Genomic DNA, 6,169 nt, shown 5'->3' on the forward strand with positions numbered 1-6,169 from the left:
ATCTTATCTCATAATGTTATGGTTATGTAACTAGTAAACATCTTTACACAACCTCGCCATCCCATGGGAAAATATAAATAACGATACCCTGAATACTTCCGGGTGAAATGCTATAATGGTATATTCGTGCGCTTGCGGATCCTTCTGTAATCGTTAAGACATACCCGCATTTCATGGCATTGTTGCTATGGACCCAACCCGTTCATAGTGACGGAGCTGTGGAATGCCCACCAGCATTTCTGGCGGTGTTGCTGGGAATTAATCCCTCATAGTAGCGACGTTAAGAAATGCCAACAAGCATTTCTGGCGCCGTTGCCGGGGATGGCACTAGGTGTAAAGATTTTACTAGCACATAAACCTAGCAATATAAATAAGAGGTAGCTACTGCTTATACAGGCTAATGTGTTTCTTTTCATTTTTTCCTGATTGGATGAAAATAGGGTAGTTTATGTCTGGTTCCAACTTGCTGACAAACTTCGTTGAAAATCTTGAGAAGCTTGTGAGAAGGGTCTGACCTCGCATCGTCCCTCCTCCACTCTCGCAGTCGACAAGCAAACCAGCTCTTCAAGCACCAATGACAACAACCAAACCCATGGCTGAGAAGACTCTCCGTGACTTCTCCGTCCCCTCTTCTACCAATGTGGCAACTGGACCCAATATTGATGTTGGGCACGTGAACTTCGAGCAAAAGTCCAGCCTCATAAACATGGTGCAGGCTAGCCCATTCTGTGGCAAGCCAAACGAGGATGCCAACGCCCATCTCCAGAACTTTCTGGAGTTATGCAAGACCGTGACCATATAGGGCGTTACGGCTGACGTCATTAGTCTCCGTCTGTTTCGTTTCTCCCTCCTGGGGAAAGCGAAACAATGGTTTATCAGAACAAGGAAGCCATCAGCATGTGGGACAAATGTTCCATGGCATTCCTCGTGAGTTCTTCCCGTTGGGCAAAACAAATGCCCTACACGGAAGAATTTCAAGTTTCTAGCAGACAGGGATGGAATCCATCCCAGAAGCTTGGGAGAGACTCCAAGAGTACATACTCGCCTGTCCTTATCATGGGATGGACGAGTCGCTCGTGCTCTAAAGCTTCTAAAATGGGCTAACGATGACATCTAGAGCCCACTTGGATGCTGCTGCTGGAGGAGCCTATCTGGACCTCACAATTGCTCCAAAGCTTCTACAATGGGCTAATGAAAAAATATTGGAAAATACAAATACAAAAGTTGAAACTCTTCTACTCTTAAAAACCAATTAAGTTTCAACAAAATGATAGAAATCTAGTTAGCTCAAATCGCTGCTGCAGTTTCTGTTTCTGAGTCCGGGAAGATTCCGTGGCAACCCGAATCTCTCATTGAAACTGCAAATATGGTGTCTACCGGGTGGGGCAACCTTCCCTGGCGGGCTCCCTGCACTAACCATGCAGGCAGGTACAATCCCCCGAAAAATTATACTTGGGATGGCCTGGTACCAGCAATTCAAGAAGAACTAGGGGTCCCCATGATCAGCTGCTCCATCTTCGATCAATACTATGAGCACGCGCTTTGTGATCTGGGGGCCAGCGTCAACATCATGCCCATGGTAATATACGAGGTACTTCTATATCCTGCCCTCTCCCCAACATAAATGTGTGTGCAGCTCGTAGACTCTATAATCTAGTATCCCGAAGGGATAGCCAAGAACGTCTTGGTTCGTGTGCGAGACTCCTTCGTCCTTGCCGACTTTGTGGTTATGGATATAGAGGGCGACCTCGGAATCGAGCTCATTCTTGGGCGACCATTCCTGAGGGCCGCCTGGGCAAGGATCAACGTAGAAAGAGGAGAAATCTGCTTCCTCGTCGGAAAGGAGAACACGTTCTTTAAATTCAAGCAAAGGGAAGAGCAGTGCATCCTAAACCATCAGGATGACGAAGGCAAGTACTTTGGGATGCACCAGAATCCCAATCTCAAGGGCCTGCGACCACACGATCAAAGAGAAGATGTGCAAAGAAGGTGTAGCGTAAGGTTGCAAGTTCATCCTCGTCCAATTCTCCAGGACGAGACGAACAATGGTAACAAAAGCAGGAGAAAGGTCCCGCCCGTCAAACTCAAAACGATGAGCCCTTGCCAAAGGTAAATCGGTACATATCTCATATTTATTTTCCACCAATTTTTCTTTTCTCGACTTTTTGGTTTTTCTCACTGCATATTTGAATTTTCAGAACACCCTTGCATGCTAGAATCTTCTCTAGCATTTTTTCTGTTTTTACAAAAATCCAAAAATATTTCCGAGCATTAAAATCCTTTGAAAAATAATTCTGAACATCTTTCGAAGCAAATTCTGGCTAGCACCAAAGATCAATTGAGGCTTGTCTCCTCCAACGGTGCCTGGCCATTCTCTCTTTAAATAGAGGCCGAGGGGTGAGTGTTGAGCTCTCACACTCAACTCTCATTTCACTCACTCCCTCTCAGACTCTCTCAAACTTTGCTCTCGAGTTTTCATTGGATTTGCGCTCGAATTTGATTTCAAGAAACCTCTCTCTCTCTCTCATTTCTTTGCTGCAAGAAAAGAAGGAACAACTCGCGGATAAGAACATTCATTTCGTTTCACTAACGTAACCCATTTCGAGTTGCACGTGTTTGTTTTGTCCAATCATGAAGGGCATAGGGCGAAAGGTTTCCGGTGTGTTCAAGAAGATGACGGGTGGAAGTTCATCCTGTTCTCGGTGTGGCTCGAGCTCGCACACTCCTTAACTACGCCGACACCAAGCATGATGGACTATGAAGAAGAAGAACATCACGAAGAAGTGGAAGCCAAACCGCAAGCCGAGGCCATGGAAATTGATGAAGACGACACTCCCTACCTCGACTTGCGAGATGATCGTGAACAACAAGGCTACGCCATCCTCAAGAACTGAAGCTTCATCCTCACCTGAGCCTTCAATTCGGAACTCCTCATCAAAACAGGTATGTACAAAGACTTCGCTAATGTTTGGCATGCAATTGGATGGTATAACTTCGTTCCCGTTGAGGAGTATGGTTCTCGACTCCTCACCATCCAATTTTTGTGCACTCCTCGGGACGTGGAAAATGAGGTTTATTTTCGACTTTTTGGGAAAGAGTATTTGCTTTCTTGGAAAACTTTCGCCGGCGACCTTGATTTTAACAAACGCTGGCCAAATTCTCTTGAGCAAGCTTGTTGCGGTTTTAATTCTCATGAGTTTTGGGGCCACATTTCGGGTCATGTTCTCCATGGAAAGTTTGCACCTCGATGCAGCGATATTCATAATCCAACTCTTCAGTTGATGCACAAGTGTTAGCCATCACACACCAAGCCCGAGAGACCCGTACGCCAAGCTCAGATTGCACTTGATTCAAACCAAGGCGTGCTAGTCAATTTGACCTGTAAATTGACAAGGAAATAGCAAACAGTCAAATTCAAGAGTGTATCGGCTGGATTTCCGAATCACCCTTACGCACCGTATCGGCAAGGCTCTGCCGATACAGAAAACAACAACAGATCGGTGTTGGCACTCCTTAGCCTATATGAATTACTCCACAAGTGCACAGAGACAGATGTAGCTTTCACCAGGGAGTATACCTGGGATATCGAATCCAAGAAATGGTAAAGCTTCGAACAAACCTAGAACTAGTTCAACTGGACGCACTAGGGGAAGAGAGGTAAGTGGGTAGAGGGTCTAACGTCGGTTAGCCAACTCATTACCCAGAAGACTTGTAACTAAACTATCTTAATATCATTTGGCAGCTGGAAGAGGAAGGACTTTAGAAAGGGGTGAGAGGGGAGTCCAACGGCAACCTGCAACTACTGCTATGAAAACACCCGAACATGGTGGACTACAAAGGACGGACAGGGCTGTCACCACCTGCCGACTACCACAACGATTCCGTGGGGTGGAACACAACCCTTTGTAACTAACCAAGTCTAGGCACCATGCCTAACACTATCGAGTTACGCACTCCTACCTTCCGGCAAGACAGAAAGCACTCTCAAATAAGTAGAACTTGCTACTTACGCAGACTAGGGATCCCGCAGATCAATAACAAAAAGTAAACAAATAACTGAAGTAAAGAGAAAGACTAGCGAGATACTGATGTGAGACGAGGAACTTCACTCCGAAGATATTCCATTCCTCCGAGGTGGCTTACAAAGTGGAGTAAGGCCGAGAGAACTCGGCACCGCTCCTTTACTATGGCTTTCGCCAAGACTCTCACCTCACACTCTCCATATTCTAAGAGGGACTACATCTTGCTTGGACTCTTCTCTTCTCCAAATGGTGTGTGTTGGAGTGGAGGTGTGGGTGTCCTTTTATTGCTCTTCCAAGGCGGTGTTGAAGCTAGCACGTGCACTTCACGCAAGTAGGTCGATTGCTTAGCTTCCATGCGAAAGATGGGCTCGAGATGTGACAAAGTGAGGCCGGCCGGCCTCTCCTAGGCCGGACAGCTTGGGATCTCTGCCAAATCTGCACCGCCTTTTTGTGGACGCTCTTGATCACTCCTGGAGGTCGGTAGTGGTTGCGTCGGGTTAAGGCATGGCAGTTAGAAGGCCGGCCAGCCTCTCCTAGGCCAGCCAGCCTGGGATTGGCTCCTCTCGGCCTTGCTTTGCTCCCACGTGTCCACCGACGATTGTGTGTTCTGGCTCCAGTTGGTTGGGGTCTTGATACTTAGTTTGGTCACTTTGGAAGCCCGTTGGAGGGACATATGAGGCCTTTCGGTCATAGTTTCACTTTTTGGCTTGCCTCCCATGTGTTAGGGGACCATTGGTGAGTCCCTAATGGTCCTGTAGCAAGGGAGGACGTGTTTGGCAAAGGTGCTGGGCCGGCCGGCCTAGGTGAGGCCGGCCGGCCTGCAGCCTCTGCACAACAAGAGTCCGAAACTTGTAATTTGCATAACTTTTGCGTCCGGACTCCGAATTGGGTGAACCAAATGTCCAATTCGATCATCTCGACGAGCTCTTCAACATGGCAATGTCAAATTTTGCATTTGACAATGTTCATAATGGTGTCATCTTATATCCATGTTTCACCATGCTTATAGATGCTCCATTAAGTGTTGTTTCTTGCATATTCTGGGTATAATCCTGCAAAACATCTCAAACCACCAAAACTTGTGGAATTTGTTAGAAATAGGTGAATTTGTTATGAATATTTCCTTTGTTTCATGAAATCAGGCAGAGCGTTTGTGGCAAAAATCACTGATATCGACCGCCAACACACCCCCATAGCCAGACTTTGCTCGCCCCGAGCAATAAGGTCGAAAAAGAGCGAAGCCTGGTTTCATGAACTCAAAGAATGCATAATATTTATTTCTAAACTTTCCTCATACCTTGGATTCCGGATGGCTAACACCTTCACCTTCGAATATTGATCCCCATAACAACTCGATGGAGAACATGATTCACTTCCTTTTCTCTGTACTTGGAGGTTTTGCAAGATTTTCAAAATAGGAGGCATGCTCTCATCTCTTTCAACTCACTCTTAGTCTCTCATTATGTGTTTGAATCTCACCAAGGTCTTTAGAGAAAACCTCTCCTACATTTAAATAGGCTTTTATGTGGCTCAAGGTAGGGATAACTTTGCTTATCTTCCTCATTTATTTTGCACGATCAAAGATCTTGTCTTTGAGAGATCATGCCACCTTTAGAACTTGGTCATGTGCATGTGTGTGTGAGGGATGAATGTCCCTTTGAGTGGTGTTTAACTTTGGCTTCACCATCTTTCCCCTTTGCCCTTGTTTTTTTGCTCGAGTAAGATTGTTGGCTCACTCGCTTTTGTCTCTTTCTTTTTTTCTTTTCAGGGGGGTGGAGAGCTTTTGGTGAACCACTTTTGACGGACTTTATTGATGAACATGCATAATGGATGACCAAAGTACTCGATGATCAAGACATTTCTGGAAAGGCAACGATATTTGATCAAGCTCAAAATGTCAAAAGATAGCTATGTGGGTTCAATTCTATTCATGTATGGCTCTGGATAGGACTTTGTATGGTTGAAAGTGAATGAGAGTTGCCTCTTTTTAGCTTTTTAAAGAAACACTCCAAGACTTCGAATTAGAAAGAACATGTCTCTCATATCATTATATCATGAGGGTCAATACACAAAAGTTCAAGTGATCCTATCATGTAATAAGTTCCAAGGGTAACGAGTACTCGCATAAGAAATAAAACTAAGGCACC

The 6,169-nt window shown here is 45.5% G+C and overlaps 1 non-coding gene across 1 annotated transcript; it reads right to left on the reverse strand.

Annotated features, from left to right (window-relative positions):
- Positions 1–956: 956 nt before the first annotated feature.
- LOC120693562 lies at positions 957–1,063 on the reverse strand. Its single transcript, XR_005683025.1, has one exon. It is a non-coding gene; the product is annotated as a small nucleolar RNA R71 (small nucleolar RNA).
- Between the last annotated feature and the right edge of the window lie 5,106 nt (positions 1,064–6,169).

This window comes from Panicum virgatum, chromosome 9N, assembly GCF_016808335.1.
Source record: "Panicum virgatum strain AP13 chromosome 9N, P.virgatum_v5, whole genome shotgun sequence".
Classification (NCBI taxonomy): Eukaryota; Viridiplantae; Streptophyta; class Magnoliopsida; order Poales; family Poaceae; genus Panicum; species Panicum virgatum.